The sequence below is a fragment of the Bubalus bubalis genome, chromosome 1 (genome assembly GCF_019923935.1).
Source record: "Bubalus bubalis isolate 160015118507 breed Murrah chromosome 1, NDDB_SH_1, whole genome shotgun sequence".
In the NCBI taxonomy this organism is placed as follows: domain Eukaryota; kingdom Metazoa; phylum Chordata; class Mammalia; order Artiodactyla; family Bovidae; genus Bubalus; species Bubalus bubalis.
Window position 1 is genome coordinate 38,381,111 of NC_059157.1, and position 18,250 is coordinate 38,399,360.

The 18,250-nt window shown below is 46.7% G+C and overlaps 1 long non-coding RNA gene across 2 annotated transcripts; it reads left to right on the forward strand.

Moving 5' to 3' along the window:
• The first annotated feature begins 6,665 nt into the window (after window positions 1–6,665).
• LOC112583729 lies at window positions 6,666–17,084 on the forward strand. 2 transcript variants are annotated; one of them, XR_006640771.1, is made up of 6 exons: window positions 6,666–7,343; window positions 9,125–9,386; window positions 9,548–9,622; window positions 10,545–10,710; window positions 13,988–14,073; window positions 16,918–17,084. It is a non-coding gene; the product is annotated as an uncharacterized LOC112583729 (long non-coding RNA). The 2 variants fall into 2 exon arrangements; XR_006640770.1 differs by lacking the exons at window positions 6,666–7,343; window positions 9,125–9,386; window positions 9,548–9,622; window positions 10,545–10,710 and having other exon boundaries at window positions 13,794–14,073.
• The last annotated feature ends 1,166 nt before the right edge of the window (window positions 17,085–18,250 follow it).

The window sequence follows — 18,250 nt, forward strand, 5'->3', positions numbered from 1 at the left end:
CATTTGTGGTCCCTTAGAGGTGAGAGGACACATGGGAGTGATCCTCCGTCCCTCCTGTCCAGCCCATTTACCCAGTTTAAAATGAGACCTAAAGGGCTCTTTTTATAACAAACCCTGCATTTTGTCTTTGCCAATTTTCAACTGAAGCAGAGCTTGCATAGAGTGAGGAGCACAGATCCTGAGTGTCCAGCTGGAACCCGCATCCCTGTCAAACTATGGGATGGCCCCATCCAGCCCCAAGTGACCTTGACCCCCTCCCCTCCTCCTCTCCGACCCTCTTCTGCTCATCCCGCCTGCAGAACTCTGTGGAATCTGGGTGGTGGGGTCAGGACATATTCTCAGCAGTGCAAGGACCTCTGGCTTTGTATTCCAGTAGTTCTGATAAGTTCCCATAGTTTAATGCCAGTAGTTCTCAACTCACATGGTTTTTCATTGTAGTTTACCTTTAAATAACACTTACCCTCATCTTCACTGAATGGTGGGCATTAGTCCCTTGGACTACAAGGAGATCCAACCAGTCAATCCTAAGGGAAATCAACCCAGAATATTCATTGGAAGCCTAATACTGAAGCTCCGATGCTTTGGCCACCTGATGCAAAGAGCCAACTCATTGGAAAAGACCCTGATGCTTGGAAAGATTGAGGGCACAAGAAGGAGGTGGCAGAGGATGAGATGGTTGGATGGCCTCACAGTCTCATGGACATGAATTTGAGCAAACTCCGGGAGATAGTGAAGGACAGAGGAACCTGGAGTGCTGCAATCTGTGGGGTCACAGAGTTAGACATGACTGGGAAAGCAACTGAACAATAACAAGAACAACAACAGTGACCTCTGGAATGGGGAAGGGACCACGAACTTGTCTGTGTTTGGCTCCTGACAGGTACTCCATGAAGTCTGTTGCCACAGTGACTGTGGAGCCAACACTGAGAACCGAGGAGGGCTTGGTAGTTTACTGGGCTCAGATTACGCATGTGGCCTCTGCAGCAGGGAGCTGGAGGCACCACCAGGGTGGCAAAGGGAGCCCAGGGTGTCCTGCAATATTTTCTGCTATTCTCAGCCTGTGAATCACCAGTGTTGTGGTCAGACTGCCCCCTGTGGGTCTGATGCATTCAGGAAGCTCTGAAAACAGAAAAAAATAGAGGCTTTTTGTTTAGGAGACCTAAAACTTAACAGCACACTCTCCCTACCATGGTGTCAGGTAGGGAGAGAATGCATGGGGGGCCTAGGCTTTTCCTTTTGTTCAGGTATAGGGTTGGGGGTCTGGGTTTTCAAGGATGCTGCTGCTGCTGCTGCTGCTAAGTCACATCAATCATGTCCCACTCTGTGCGACCCCATAGAAGGCAGTCCACCAGGCTCCCCAGTCCCTGGGATTTTCCAGGAAAGAATACTAGAGTGGGTTTCCAGTGCCTTCTCCATTCAAGGATGCACTGTTGGTGAATTTAAAACATACAAGGGAGAATTTAAAGTGTAGGAAGAGAAACCAACAAACAAGTGATCCAAATGGTCAGTTACAGAAATCAACCAAGGTTTCTAAAACAAAGGAGCCTGGGGAGGGGGCTGTGGCCTGGCCCCTTCCTCTGGCGTTTTCTGGAGTTCTGTGAGTCAGTCTAGCAAATCATACAACCTGAAGAGGGAGGTACTGGGATCCCTGAGTTTGCAGCCAAGTCGGGCAGAAGTGTGGGGGAGTTGGGGACCCAAGAGTTGGCATCTGAGGTGGGGACAGTCTTGTGGAACTGGGATCATACCTGTGAGGCTGCCCCTCCTTCTGGGGTGGTTAGTCTCAGAACTGAGCTGAAGCCCTGGACACACAGTTGGTGTCAAGAAGGGAAAACACACAAACAAAACCCTCTCAGCCAGGACCTGTGAACCCTCTGTAAACTCAGTTTTAAGCAACCACTCACGACTTCCACCTCCTGTCTTTCTGGCTCAACTCTTTGTAGATGAAGAACCTAGAATCCTTGACCTGATGCTGCTAAGCACCTTTGCACGCCCATGGATTCAGACTGTTTTCAGGACGCCTCATGCACAGCGGGTCCTGCTTGGACGACTCCTTCCCCTCTGCTTGCCTTCACTCCCCATGACTGCTTCAGGTGGCACCTTCTCCTCCAAAGCTCCTGTCAGCTCCCCATGCCCACTCTCAGCTGCGAGACGTCATGCCAGGTTTTCAAAGAAAATCAAAGCAACCAGAAATAAATTTCCCCAGTTGCGGCCCCCCGGTGTGTCTATGTCTGTGCCCATGTGTGGCGTGTGATTCTCTCCAAGCTCCCTGCACACCTTCCTGTCTTTTCTCCCTGCCCCCCTTCCCCAGTCCCCACCACCTCCTTTTTCTTTCAGCATCTTTGAGAAATTCTGAATGGCTTCTGTTTGATGATGACTCATCTTTGTCCAGGGGAAATATTCCTGTGCTATTTTTCTTAATTTATTGTATTTAACTGCTTGCTTTATACTGATTCTTTTTTGTTTGTTTTTTAATTTGTGTCCTCTCTTAGCTGTTGCATGCAGAATCTTTAGTTGTGACACGTGAACTCTGAGTTGTGGCATGTGGGATCTAGTTCCCTGACCAGGGATCGAACCTCTGCCCCAGCATTGGGAGCTCAGAGTCTTAAGCACTGGACCACCAGGGCTGTCCCTGTACAATCTACTTTAAAAAGGTTTGTAGGGGGGTAAACAGAACTGGGTTCCAGGCTACAGGGATTTCTCCCTATGATGCATGATTGTTACTATGAATACTTTCTTTCAATGGGTAACCAATGAGAATAACACAAATGGACCATCCCCATTCTCATAACCAGATTCACAACTGCTGCCTCCTAAGCAGACTGCATCCTACCAGTGTGGTCCCTCATGTGATGGTTAAGTCAGCACATCTCTTCTCCTTCCTGAAGCTGAGCTTCCTGTGTTATAAAGCATCTTCCCACTAGCTAGCTGTTTTATATATGGTGAGTTTATAACAGTCTTTTACCTTCGCTTCCTGAATCCAGTCTATATATAGCTACCGAGTTTTTTCCAGATTACAAACTTGACAGTGTTATTTTCTCATTTAAAGTCCTTCAGTTTCTTCTCTTTGCTTACAAGACAAATTCAAATATCCAAACCTGAGTCTACATATCCTACAGCGTTTCCTTTTTCTTTAGCCAAAGGACACATGACTTCCCAAATTCACAGTGAAATCTACACCTTTCTATCTTTGCCTATGATCTTCCTTTTCCCAGGACTGGCTTCACCACTGTGTGTGTGTCTGCCTCATAAATACTGACTCATCCCTTAGACCATAAATCAAAAATTGACCTCACAGCAAAGTTTTCTCAACCTCTCCCCCTGTTCCCACCCCCACACCATAGGAACAGGAACAGCCATTCCTTCCTTTAAGACCCCTCCTCCTCACTGCAGTGAATAGTGATAAACTGTTACAGTGTGGATCTGTTTGATCCAGCTGAAAGCCCCTGGCATTCTGGGAGCACATTTTGTTCATTTTGTACCTGATTCTGCCTAGGAACTGGAAATCGTGGGAGCAGAGGAAATGGGTCTCAGGAAGAATGGTGCTGAGCCAAGCTGCCCTGTGCCTGGAAACGGGGCCAGGAGAGTGCTAGAAACTAAGAACCAGGTGATGCCCAAAGGGACCCATCTGACTGTTTCCTATCTTTGTGTAATTCCTTTCACTTAAGTGCTTTGCCCAGAAACTTCAAGGATTAGATTACTATACTGGAGTAACATGAAGCAGGAGTATAAGCCTACATTCTGAGTAACTTACTTCCTTTTATTTAGCAGGAGGGACAAACATATTTTCCCCAGAGGTAGATAATTTGGCTTTTACTTAGTGCAGGAAGTATCTTTTTGCTAAAAAACCATGTGCCTAGTGTCAGCAAGTGGGAGCCCTGGGCTCTGATACTGTAGCATCTCAGAGTTGGAGGGACCTAAGTGATCATCACATTTTCCACATGAGAAAACTAAGGTCCAGAAAAGAGTGGGTACTTACTTCTCAGGGGTCCAGAGGCAAGTGGCATCTCTGGAGCCACAGCCCCGGTTTCCTGACTCTAAAATTGGTGTTTTGTCAGTTAATCCTAAGACTCAGTAATGACACTCTTTCATGGAGGAAATGTCTAGAGTTCTGAATAATAATCAGAAGAGAAATCAGAAAATAAAAGATTAAAAAGGTGAAATTAAGCAATGTTGTGCTATTTCTTTTTATGGACACTTTTTAATATTATTGCCAAAGTATTTTTGTCATTTTCAACATAAACCATTTTTTTGTCTCCATATTTCAAATGCACCTGATGAAGCACCCTCCACAGACCAAGGTACTGAAGACCCCAAGACTCCTGCCTCTTCTCAGCTGAGTTCCTTGCTTCCCTGCACCTGCCCCCTACTTCCCCGCTGGTGCGATGGTTAAAGTGCACGTCTAGGTATAATTTACTGCGTTGTCTCCCCAGACAGGTTTTCTTTTTCTTACTGGCATGCCACCCTATTTCCTCTTGATTTCCTCCCTTCTGCAGAGGGATCTGACCATCTGAGCCCTAAGGCCGTGCCACGGTATCACAGAAAGCTGTTCTCCTCCTTCTATCTTCTCCCGTCCTCAGTGTTCCTGGCCCTGCAGCAGCGCTCCGGACCCTCCAACACCCTCCACTCGCCCAGCAGCTCAGCTCTTGGGTGTCCAGGTGACTGGCTCCCTGAGCTTGCTGAGGCAGGGGCAGTGACTAGCCCCCCGCATTTTGCAGCCTCGCGTCCCCTCCAGTCTATGCCGATGAGCCAGGCCCGGGTACACAGTCCCCGGGCGCCAGGCACTGGCCCTTGGGTCCCTGCCAGGAGGCGCCGCCCGTCCGCCGGTGCCCACTCAGTGATTTCTCTGGTTCACTAGGGCCCGGTGATGGGAACACAGCGGGCCGTCAGGGCACCTCCAGGAACAGGCCCTGGAGGATGAAGGAGAGGCTCCTCAGGCCCCACAGGAGGGAGAGGAGGTGGGTGAGCGAAGCTGAGGGCCTGGGAGGACGGGGTCTCAGCTTGGGGGACCCCAGGTGGTAGCCCGAGGACCAGGCGAGCGGCAGTCCTCCCGCGGTCCCCACTCTGTGTCGGGCCCCCAGGCCTCTCGGAAGCGCCTGGAGCCATGCGACTCAGAACCGCGCCTCAGCTCACCCAGCTCTGGCATCTCGGTGATGAGGGCACGGAGGCGCCGTGAAGGGACGTGACCTGTAGTCAGAGGTGGAGCCGGGACCGGAGCCCGGGTCCAAAGCCTCGGTCCATCGTCATCTTTCCACACGACATTCCAGAGGTGTCTGAGGCAGCTTCTGAGGGAGCGAGGTGGCTGCGGGATGGGACACGCGCGGTGGCGGGGCCCGGCTCTGTGTCCACCGGGGACTCAGTCCTCCTGACCTCTGTGTGGTCCTGCTTCCCGCGGAGGGAACGGCCACTCGAGGTTGCTTTCCAGAGGCTGCAGGGAGGGTCCCAGCGCACTCCTTATGGAGAGGGTCCCGGGGCGCTCCGCACAAAGCCTGTGCTGTGCCGCCCGACGCCCGACACACTTCCAGGCGCAACCTACACTCATGGCGGCCGACCTCCGCCCAAGACCCAAAGCCGCCCCTGTGCAGGTGGGATGGTGCCTCCACGAGACCGACGTGAGCAGAGCGTTGGGGGCTTGAAGGGCCCCTTCTTGTTCTCACTGGAAGCACGTCCCTGAGACTGGAGTGTGTGCAGAAGCGAGCAGGCCGGGGTCAGGGGTCCTGAGCCCCTGATTCAGGAGCGATGAGTGAGGCCCCTCGGGGTCCAGCGCGGAAAGTGTGGGAGCCCGGGCTCAGATGGGAGAAGTCTGGGCACAGGCGAAGAAGGAGAAGAATCCCACGTTCCTATGGTTCTGTCAAAGGTGCTTCCTGTTTCCAGGCTCGAGTTATTCTCCGTCTGGTTCACACCTAAGGGCTCAACGCTGAGGAGACTCAGTCTTGGGTTTTCAAGACCTCAGAGTCTTGTAGGTGAAACAAGGTCGACGGGTAACAGGACTCCCAACTCATTCATGACTCAAGGACGTCCTTCTGTTTCTCTAGGGAGAGAAGGAGGGCTCAGAGTGAGGCCTGTCCTATCAGAGTGGAGTCAGTAAGCTCCTCAGAGCAGAGCCGGGTGGGAACAGAGCTGCCAGCACCCGACAGAGAAGAGACGTGCTAACCCAGGGCCACATGCTCCCAGCCCTGCTCTGCTGGAGGAGCACGTGGGGAGCAGACTGGGGCCTTTTATGGCCCCAAAACTGAAGAAGAATTTTATGAAATTCTTATGACTGCTCTCTCTCCCTCCCTTCTTCCCTCCATTTCTATTTTCTCTCCTTTGAAGTAGCAACCATCCTTGCCTTGGACAGTTTCTCTCACAGCTCATACATCCTCCAGAGATTTCACTCAGGGCCCATAATCAGAATTAGCCCACATTACTAGACCCAACGTGGATTTTTATTTCGCTCTAACTTTTCAAACAGAAATCTTGACATGAACTCAGTCATCTCCATTTTGACCCTGCAAGAGTGGTAGACTTAATCCCAGGGTTGCAGAAGCACTGGGTGTTGGTGTTGTCATCAAAATTCCCTCCATTTCTTCACTGGACACAGTCATTTCTGACCACCCAAGGACATCTTGGCTGAAACTACAACTTTGCTTCATGCATGAGTTGAAATTCTTCATCAAGCCCTGGAAGAAAAATCAAAGGTTTTTACAGAAGAAATTACACATAAAGAAAAAAAGGTGGAAGCATCTATGTAAAAAACAGCAACTGTCTTTAAAAACTGTTTTTGAAAAACCTTGTTTCATTTTTGGAGATTGAGGAAGTTGATCTTTGACAGGAGAAAGAAGGCATAAAGAAACAGGAAAACAGGGGAAATGGATAGAAACAAGTTAATGTTTGCATTGTCATAACTGAGAAAGAGTTTACAGCATAAAAGACATTTACCAGAGGATAACCCCTAGACATGATTTTGACCTTGTTTGGCCACAATTTCCTCTTCTGTGAAGTAAGGAAGTTGGCTTTGAGGATCTCTGACAGTTCCAGGCATTGTGAGTCAATGTCTTTCATTGAGAGCAGAAAGGAAGAATCGTACACTTCGGAACCCAGGAGGTTAAAGATAATTCTTACACACCTATAATTTTAGAACTGCAAAACCACTGAGAAGTAACCACAAAAACTCTAAATGAATAAGAGTTCAACTTGTGGGCTAGTGATGCATTATTATCCCAGATCCACAGCTTTTCTTATGCAGACAGTAGCAGTTATAAAATGTAATGAAAGAAGAATGTGGCTCAAAAAGAAAAACCATGAAATATCTAGGAGTCAGTTATAAAATCACTCTGAAGGACCCAGAAAGAAACTCACTGAAGGTAAGTTTCTTAGTACAAATGTTGTACTAAGAGGAGGCAAAAACATCTAAAGGGAAATCTAGTTCTTAGACTCAATCACCCACATATCATTTTTTTTTTTCTTTAGTAAAACCTGCAATTTCAATGAAGCAATAATATTGTGTTTAACTTGATGGAATAATTTAAATGCTATTTGGTAATAGAGAATCAGTAAGTGTAGCCATGCCCTCTGAAAGAGACTAAAGAGGGAGATTTGATTATCTTGTACTCGAGGAGCTGTGTTATTAATAGCTCAGATCACTTAGTGCTGCCTCCAGCAGAAACAAACAGAAGAGCAGAAGGAACAGAACTGTCTCTGACCAGGACTAGGTAGGTGCCAGGCACGCTGTGTGGTCTAGGTGCTCTGGTGGGTGTACAAAATGTGTTTCCCAGTCCTCCCCTGGATGGCCTTCTGTACTTGGATCACCCGGGTGGCCCTGATCATTTTCAATTCCTTCCAGTCATGTATGAGCTTGTTTCTCTTCCATGCAAGACTAGGTTTCCTAAGAGGACAGAGATGTGAACTCAGACATCAGCCTTCCATATGAGACATGTGGGAGTGAGGGCATGTCTGTGGGCTCAGGAAATTCATAGTGCTGGATGGTGCAAGCAACAGTTCTCAGGTCACTGCTGGGGACTTGTCTGTCATAGGTTTTCAGAAGAGCCTCCATTCCAGGACTGAAAGAATTAAGGATGAAACTAACCAGGAATACAGACAGAAGTAGATAAAAATATTAATAAATATCTTTGAAGAAAACCAAATGTAATCTCTAAGGGTAGCTATAAATTTCATCTATTAGATGAGCAAGCACACAGCCAAAAGCAAGCCAGAAACAATTTTTGCAACACATAGAATATAGGATTAGTGACCTTAAATATACATGGGATTCTGAGAAGTCAGCAAGGAAAGATGAATAGAAAAATGGGTAACATGTAAGAGATAAAAATCACCAAAAAACATTTTTCAAAATGTTCAACCTCAGAAACAATTTTTTAAATATATTAAAACAAAAAAGAAAATATTATTCCCTCATTCAATTTGGAAAAATTGAAAAAATTCTTAAAACCACTAGTAATGAGAATATTGACTGTCAAATATACTTTTTAACATTGTCAGCAAGAGGATAAAGTGGTAACAGTTTCTAGCATGGGCAATTGGGAAAAAACCATTAAAACTTGAAAAATGCATATATATATGTGTGTGTGTGTGTGTGTGTGTGTGTATGGAGATTCCACTTGTAAGAATTTATACAAAAGTAAGTGTTATATAAATCTCTCTCTCTCTCTCTGTGTGTGTGTGTGTGTGTGTGTGTGTATATATATATATAGTCCTACAAATTTATGAGGCAAATTCATTTGAACAGATATAAAATTTTTACAAGATAATATTTAAGTGGTAAAAACACATTGGCATTGAGTGTGAAGTAAGATTCTATGTTTTAAAATAAAAATAAATATTTACACAATTTAATTTGCAAAGGAAAAGAGCTGAAATATTCTGAATTGTAGGTAGTAGTTATAACTGAAGGGTGGGCCTATGGGTTTTTAAAAAATCTTTCATTTTTGCATTTACTTATGACCTGAAATTTTGGGTGTTTTTAGTTGAAACTTTCTGATGTGTATTTTTTTTATAATCGGAAAAACTGTGATAGATTTAAATGAAAGTAAACATTAAAATTAAAATCCTAGAAATAATTGGGTATATTTCTCCACTAATTTTTAACCAATACAAACTCTTTCTTCCTTTAACGTGGATTCCCTAGGAAGATTATAACCCACCACCATTCTGGATCTTCCTTTCAAGTAGCCCTGAAGATCCAATCAACTGGGCTCTAAATCTTTTCTAATGAACCTCCTCACCCACAAGGGGCTGGCCTTACCCTCCTTTTATAACAGCCGGACTCCCGCCCTACCACTGGCTTTGGATGCTCCAGCCTCTGCCTCACAGGGACGCTGCCTCCATAGATGTGGGCACAGGAGGGCCTCAACCCCAGATCTGAAACCCCAGGTCTGAGCAAACCCGAGGTGAGCAACAGCTGGGGCTCAGGGAGCCAGAAAGGATGGAGAGTCACACTCCTCCTGCTGAGGCATGGGCAGGGCCCCAGGGCAAGAGGTTGTGTCTGCTCTGGTCCTGGAGGCCCTGAGCTCCCCGGACTTCTGACTGTGTCCTTGATCCTTCCCACCAGGCCATCCGGGACCTCCGTTCCAGGACAATGAGGCTCCTCCATGTCTTACTCACCGCTCTCTTGATCCTCTTCCAGGTACTGCCCGGTAAATACCAGCCATGATGCCCTTTCTTATCATTACTTGGTTTTTCCTTCCCTAAGTCAACCATCATCAGAAAGTAAAGCATGACAGAGCTACTAGTAGGTCACTTCCACACCCAAATTCGGCATTGAGTGATTAGAGAATTCTTTCCAAAGCATGTTGTCGAGTCTTCATGACCTTAAATGTCTTATTGGTGGTAACTTTCTCCCTCCTCTTCTTTCCCTGGAATGAGCTGGATGATTTGTGAACTAAATGAGTTGAATCACTTAGCTGGTATAACCCAGTATGAGACAAAGTTCCTTTATTCAGGCCTGGACCAGAGACCTCTTGCCACATGTCACAGTGTGACCTTGAGTTCTGCTAGACAAGGCTTCCATCTCACGAGCCTGTGAGAGCTGGGTGGGTTTTACATGAATGGGAGGTGGGCTGACTGGTGAGGCACACGGGGCAGTGGTTACAGACCCTGTGGTTAACACCCAGGTGTTCCTGTGGCAGGAAGGGTATATATATATATATATATATATATTTTTTTTTTTTTTTTCTTTCTTTTGGCTGTTCTGGGTCTTCATTGCTGTGCCAGCTTTTCTCTAATTTTGGAGAGCGCAGGCTACTCTCCAGTTGCAGGGCACACGTTTCTCGTTGCAGGGGCTTCTCACTGTGGAGCCTGGGCTCTGGGGCACAGGCTCAGGGTGGTGTCTCAGGAGCTTAGTTGCTCCCACACGTGGGATCTCCTCGAACCAGGTTTATCAGCAACACTGACATCTCACATCAGAACAGAGAGTGAGGGATACGACGGGGACATTTGCTATTGGTGTTTAGCTGGGAAAGAAGGGGATCCCAGTCAGATGGTGAGACCCCCAGATTTCCTCATGGGACTTCCATGAGGCTTCATATAAATGTCTTTTCCTTTTCCAGACAGCACTAGGGCGCTCAATTTTGAAAGACCCTGCCATCTTCAGGGTGGAATCTGCCTGAAGCAAGGGATGCTGAGCTGTGAGCCCTTCAGAGGACCCTGCTGGGCATTCACCATTTGCTGCAAAATAAAGCTGAGCTGATGGAGGCAGCCCAGCTGAGGAACCCGGTGAGAGACCCTGAGCAAGTCTCCTCTTGTGCAAATTAAAGAAGACAGTTCTCAAATCTACACAATCGAATTTTTTTTTTCATTAGGACTGATGTTGTTTTCCATGGCAGGGTAGGCAGTGGGAGGGAGACAGTTATTATGCTTTAAGTTCTTGCCTGGAAAATTCCATGGACAGAGGAACCTGACAGGCTACAGTCCATGGGGTTGCAAAGAGTTCGGCAGGACTGAGCAACTTAACACAAATGTTGCAACAATGTTTTCATTCACAGAGCAAATGTGACCCTTAAGCCACTTTGGCCCGAGGCTGGAGTCCTGAGAGATGTGCGGTCATGCGGTGTCTTCCTTGTTCACTGTCTTGTCCGAGGCGTGGCCCTGTCTGTAGTTTGCTGAGTAGGCCGCCTCTCCATACAGGTGTCACTCTCCTCCCTCTGGGGAGGGAACAGGCCTTGACAGGACCACAGCTCTCTGCAGATCACAGAGCAGGTTTAGGGCGGGAGGACAGAGACAGGAGGCAAGGTCCCCAGGAAGCTGGGGACAAAGAGGAAGGACAAGAGACACGAGCATTCTTCCAAAACCTGAACAATCTCACAGGAAAGAAAGAGTGTGACTGGCATTGCGGTGATGTGACCAGGACCAGTTCTATAACTGGGTCCCAATCAGTGATGAGTGGGCTTCCCTGGTGGCTCAGATGGTACAGGATCGGCCTGCTATGCAGATTTCTGGGTTGGACAGAACCCCTGGAGGAGGAGACAGCAATCCATTCTAGTATTCTTGCCTAGGAAATCCCATGGACAGAGGAGCCTGGTGGCCTACAGTTCATGGGGTCGGGAAGAGTCAGACACCACTGAGCAACTAACACTTTCACTTGACTTTCAACCATGAATAATTAAATAAAATTCAGAACAGTTTAGCAGATGAACAACCAGTGTACTGTTTCTGGCTTCTTTCTTTTGCCTCAGGTTTCATTTTTTTAATTCCTCAGCCAAAGTCACATATTTCAAGCCTCAGCACCATCATAAATTATAATAACTGGTAATGAAAGTCACTGCGTTGTTCTTTATAAAAATTATCCTGCTTATTCTTGCAAGTTTTCCCTTTACAGGGTATTTTAAAATTAACTTGGTCAATATAAAATATTTTTAATCCTAATTTCTAGATTATTACCACTGTATGGAAAGTCGTGAGCCAATTTATCATTCTTTTAAAATGTATAATAATTTTCACTTGATTCTAATACTTAATCCTTGAGGAAGGAGACCAGTAGAACATCGTGCAGTAATAAAGAATTCAGTATCTAGAGTCAGATTCCTGATTCCAACTTTAATTTCACCACATACAAACTCGAACACCACACTGAATATCTCTAGTCTTATTTTTTCCCCATGGATACCATTAGGGATGATATTACTATTGGTATAAGGTAAGACTAGTTTATTCTGGTTGTAGGAAGGCCATCATAATCACCTTCAATACGCTTCACTTGGTGGGTTCTGATTAATTGCATAAATGTAGGATGAGTAATCAGCCATCATCTTGAGATGAGAGGGAAAATACAAGAATTCTTGAGTCAGTCACTCTGAAGACATTTGTTACAGAAAAATGCTTCATTCAGAATAAGGGGGATCATTTCTTATGAGAAGCCCAAGATTTTCTGGGTGAGAAAAAACTGAAATCTCACCCCCAGCTGCTGAGACTTAAGTTAGGGATGGCTCAGCCAAAGCCCGGAGACAGAGGAGAGAAACAGCAGGTTAAGGAAAACCAGGAGGAGGGTGCCTGGATGTCCGTTAGCATCATTGATGCCATCTTGGGCTCATGCAGCTCCCGCAGTCCTTCTGCTGACCCTGCCCGGAACTGGTCTGTGTGGTGAATCAAGTCTCTGTCATCAGGGTCTTGTAGTTAATAGATATTGTTTAATAATCATTAGGACCAGGCAGCCTCTATGCTCTGTTAGTCCCCAAACAATGAGGAAAACCTTCCCTGATGTATTCCCATGTGACTAGTTACCCTTACACAAATCTTAGGAAAATAGATTCCTATTTCCAACCCCCCACCTCTGTACACCAGGTTAGCAACAAAATAGCCCCAGTGGCTCCTCAGAGGGAGCTTTGGAGTCCTGCTCTGTGAGTAAGTAAGGTGCTCCCCCCACCTTGGTAAAAAACGGACTTATTGATTTTACCCAGCGGCCTCCTCATTTTTTGGTCTCAAGATGCCATCTCAGGTTGGTGAGCTGTTTTCATTCCTTCTGTCCTTCATCAGGGACACTAATCCCCTGTCCAAACTTGTTTGGATTCAGGCTTTGGCTAAGGAGCAAAGCCCTTCGACTTTCACTTACCCTGAAACTATGCTGTGTTTTATAGCACAAGAGTCAAGTACATGAGGCTTTACGGGTCATTAGACATCACCATGGCCTGGACAGGGCCCTGAATCAGCAGGGTCATTCCTAGAGCACAGATAAAGCCCATTGTCAGATGCAGGGGGACCGTCTTCTGTACAAACTGAGCCAAGTTACATGCTACAATAGATCGCAGACAACTCTCAGCATCTGAAGAGAAGTGAGTCCTAAACCCTATGATGGTTTTCCTTCTCGAAGTCCCATTCGGTTAAGTGCAAGAGTGACTATCAGAAGAATAAAAGGTTGTATCTTGACTGTATTTGCACCTGAGTTGAAGTACTGGATGGTACTAACTCCATGAAAGCAAATGGAAAAAATGTCATCTAAACTATTCACAGGTTCCCATAGAGTAAGTGCTCCATCAATTTTAATCATTCTTTTAGATTTTTATTTTTTTGATGTGGACTGTTTTCAAATCTTTATTGAATTTGTTACCCTATTGCTTCTGCTTTATGTTTTGTCTTTCTGACCACAAGGCATGTGGGATCTTCCTTCCCCAATCAAGGTTGGAACCCACATCACCTGCACTGGAAGGCCAAGTCTTAACCACTGGACTGCCAGGGACATCCCATCTATTCATTCTTTTCTTTTTTTTCCCATATATTCATTCTTATTTTTACTGTCATCATCATTGTTGTTCTCTTCAGGTCCTTAACCCATTAAGAGCTAACAAAAGAAACCCCTCCAGCTTTGCCAGGAACATTGTTAATCATTGCTCCCATTTATGTCATGGGCTTTCGAAGTTCAGCAAATATTTCAGTTAGTACTCAGATCAGAATGGAACACTGTCTTCCACATGCAGTTGCCCTGATTGGACCTATAAAAGAAGCTTTGGGTTGCTTTTTATTCAACCCACTGAAGTGCTGTTTGTTTTCTCCTTTCCAGGAACTTGCGAGGAGTCTCTTCTGAACCAGCCTTGAAGCTGTCTTACCTCCTCATCTTTGTTGTCTTCTTTTCTCAAGTGATACCAGGTAAATGGTCTCTGGCATTTCGCTGTCATGTCTGAGTTGAATTTCGTTTCTCCAGCCTGCTCCACTTTCAGAGAGTTACCCTGGTGTTCCCAAAGCAGCTCAGGGATGATAATCTGGGAAGAGAAGAAAAGGGAAGTTTCCCAGCCGGGTTTGCCAAAGGCCATCTGGCCTGGAGGCATAGAGAAGAAACCCTGAAATCAATGGGAAAGAATGGAAACAAACCATCATCTGCTTTCTTTAAAGTCTAATATGATGACATAGTCATAACATACATAGTCTCCTTTTTTAAACTTTCCACGTACTGACGTGTGTCTGAGCTGATAGCAGTACCTAAAGTTTACCATTTGCCTCATTCCAGAGGCATTTTGTTCCTGGCTGCAGAGCACGAAAAAAGAGGAAGCTTAGAGGTATTCTTTAGGAGATAATTCATATAGGTAGAACCACGACATTTTGGGAAAAAACACAGATGTATATTCTTCCCCATATATTGAGCAAGCAGTGGCAGGGATGAGAAAAGAAGGGGAGGCAGGGGTCTGAGCCCCTGTGTGATTGCTCCTCGCATCACAGAAGTGCTGACTGTCACGGGACAGCTCAGAGGGCAGTAAGATCACTTGGATGTGTGGGAGGAGAGTGGCTGGTGTGGCTGAGAGGGGCTGGAGGGTCCCTGAGAGCCGGCGCCTCGCCTCCTGCAGGGAGTCTTGTCTTTTGCCGCCATGTAGTGCTTGGTGCCCAGCACCCTTTGTCTTCTGTCTCCCCTCACTCACTTCCTCCCATCATCACATCACACCATGTGGTCGCTCAGTCGTGTCTGACTCTTTGTGACCCCATGGTCTGGCCAGGCTCCTCTGTCCACGGGGTTCTCCAGGCAAGAATAATGGAGTGGGTAGCTATGCCCTCCTCCATGGGATCTTCCTGACGCAGGGATCTATCCCAGATCTCCCACATTGCAGGCAGATTCTGGACCACCTGAGCCACCTAATGTAAATACACTCATCTGACCAATCATTCCTTTCCTAAGTCTCACTGCCCAGGGCTCCTCGTGCTTCCTAGGGTGTTAGCTCACAAAACCTGACAGATAATGAGCTAAGCGAGCAGGGGCTGGATGGATGCAGTAGCTCCCCCGATGCCCACCCCCAGACCCTGTCCTTTGTCTGCTTCTGGTCAACAAGCCGATCTCTGCTGTGGGCCTACTGGGCACAGTCATCCATTGTGTGGCCTCACTCAGATGCGTGACCCCACGTCAGTTTCCTCACTGGGCTAACTTTCAATCAGAGAGAAGGGGGCATAGATTCCCTTCCTCCACTGGGCTGTGAGGGAATGTCCAGGGTAAGATTGAAGATAGAGCCGCAGAACTCCTCATGTGAAATTCTCAGCACAGTGCTAGGATATCCATGGGTCCAGCGATGGGCGGTCCAGGGGTCAGAGCTCCTGGGTCACAGCTGCCATGATGAAGCCCAGCGTGGCATGGGTAGGCATCAGGACAGCCTCCACGATGTGGCACGGAGCTGCAGGTGCAAGGACCTGTGATGAGCAAGCTCTCTGCTGGAAGCCAAGTGCTAGCACGTTCCCTCCAGCCTGTGGGTAGAATGAGCAGTTCAAGAAAGTGGAAACAAGGTTGATGTCCCTGAGTGGGCATAGCGGAGAGTGTGACCCTGCTGCCAGCCCTGGCATTGATCCCACAGGGCGTTGACCCCCTCAGGCCAAAGCCAATGAGAGCCAGCCCTCTGACCACTCAACCTGGGCTCCAGAGCTGGTGACCTCTACTAATGACCCAGAGTGGACAGGCTGGACTTAGAGGGTCCTTGGGGGGGCCCTTGTCTATCTCCCCCACATCCTAAGAGGCAGGAAAAGCAATCTTTTTTTTTTTTTTTAATTTTTGGCTGCACTGGGTCTTTGCTCCTGAGCCCGAGCTTTCTCTAGTTGCGGTGACTGGGGGCTCCTCTCTACTTGTGGTCCTCAGGCTTCTCATTGCCATGGCTTCCCTTGTTGCGGGTCTTGGACTCTAGATCACAGGCTCAGCCATTTGGCACATGGGGTTAGGTGCCCCGAGGCATGTGGGATCTTCCAGGACCAGGGTTCAAATCTGTGTCCCCTGCACTGGCAGGTGGACTCCCAGCCACTGGACCACCAGAGAAGTCCCAAACCAACCTTAGTCCTGGTTTGGAGCCAGGCGGGCTATTCCTTTTCTCTTTTAGAAACCTCTCTCCCCTCAGCTGGTGCCCTGACCATTCTAGGTCCTTGGCTTCAGGGTCTTAATGTTTAGATCTTTAATCTTAATTATAAGACTTATCTGAGAAACCCTGAAAGCAGGCGTATGTTCTTAGCCTGGGAATGGTGAGTGACCTTCAGAGTATTGCTGACACTCTTCAACTGCATGGGGCATATGTGTGAGTATGTCCGCAGATTTTAGTAAGAATCTGAGGGCTGTGCTACCATCTTATCTTCAGTGGGAGGGATCCCTTGCCAAGAAGATGAAAACACAAACTAACAAAATTGTAATGTGCTGTTTCCAAAAGACATCTGATAACCCCACAATGGCGCATTTCAGAGGGCACAATAACAGGCTGTAAATGTCATCCCAAGAGAGCTATTTACACTCTCTGATCCTAGTTTCCAAATTACAGCATAAAATTTCTATTCACACCAAATTTGAAATTCAGCCTTTCTCCTACTGAACAAACAAGTATAATAGAAGGAACAAAGTGAGGGAAAAGAGGTGCATAAGACAAAATACTTTCCTGGCAGTGTATTTTGGGGATTCCTGGTTGAACTGAATTATTTCTTGCCCTGGATCGTGATCTCAAGACTTTCTTCCAAAAACAGACATTTTTGTACTTTCTTTAGGTTGTAGAATGCTTAATTTGTGTGATTCTCACAAAGTGTGTGCCATGGAAGAAAAGAAATTGCCTTCATCACATGGTAAACACTTCTGCTGTATGATGGACTCATGTTTGATGGAACTTCCTGAATAAAGTGAACTGAGGAATTCACATTAATGGATAATCCCTGAATTACATTGGAAAGCTGAAGCCTCATTCTATCGTTTTCTTTATTCATTGACCATTCTGTCAACATCTATTGTACACCTACTGTGTGCTAGAAACTGTACTGGTAGCTGAGGCCATGGAACCAAAGTCTCTTCTCTTACTCAAGTTGGGTGAATGAAGGATGTCTTCCCAGTGAAGGCCATGTGTGAGCTGAGACTATAAAAAGCAAGTACAAATCAGGCAGGGAAACTCTGAGGACAGGTAGCTTAAGTGTGTTTCAGTGTGAGAACACAATATGCCAGAAAGACGACTGACACTGTGTCAGGGGCTAGTTTGAGAACCAGGCTGATGAAACTTGAGAAAGTATGGCCAACGGGTGAAGGACCTGAGACACTAGAGAATTTGTCCTTCATCCTTTTAACAGAGAAACACTGAGAATTTTACATGGAGGTGTGACGAGGGATGGGAACATGGAGAGACTGGAAACTCAGAGGCCACTGAGATTATCAGCAGCGATCACAGCTGCTTCAGAAAGCAGTTTGCTGTCTCTTGTGAAGTTAAGCACATGTTGACCATGTGGAAACCCATATGCCAATGGAAACACAGATATCCTTCCACAAAGGGACACAAAACCTTGGTGACTTTTCATACTATAACACACACACACACACACACACACACACACTCAAAGCTCTTTCCCCCAGTCCATACATTTGTAGACATATATGAACAGGTTGGCTTTCCTGGGGCTCAGTGCTAAAGACTCTGGCTGCCAATGCAGGAGACATAGGAGATGTGGGCTTGATCCCTGGGTCAGAAAGGTCTCCTGAAAAAGGAAAGGACAACCCAGTCCAGTATCCTTGCCTGAAAAATCGCACGGACTCAGTCCATGGGGTCACAGAAGAATCAGACATGATTTAGCAATTAAACCCCACCACCAACAGAATTAGGTTGTGGAGAACATCCATTTCAACAGTCACAGGAGCAGAGACTGAGACCTAGGAAAGGCAAGGCCTGTCCAGAGTTAATCAGCTAACGAGTGGTGTGGCCAGACTTCCAACTGAAATCTTCCCATCCAGTTCATGACCTCATGCACTCAGAAAGACCCCAAGGACCCGAGTGAACAGTGGCTGTTTTTTAACAGGATTCAGCTGTGGGGAGTGTCTTGTGCTGCTGAGGATGCTCCAATG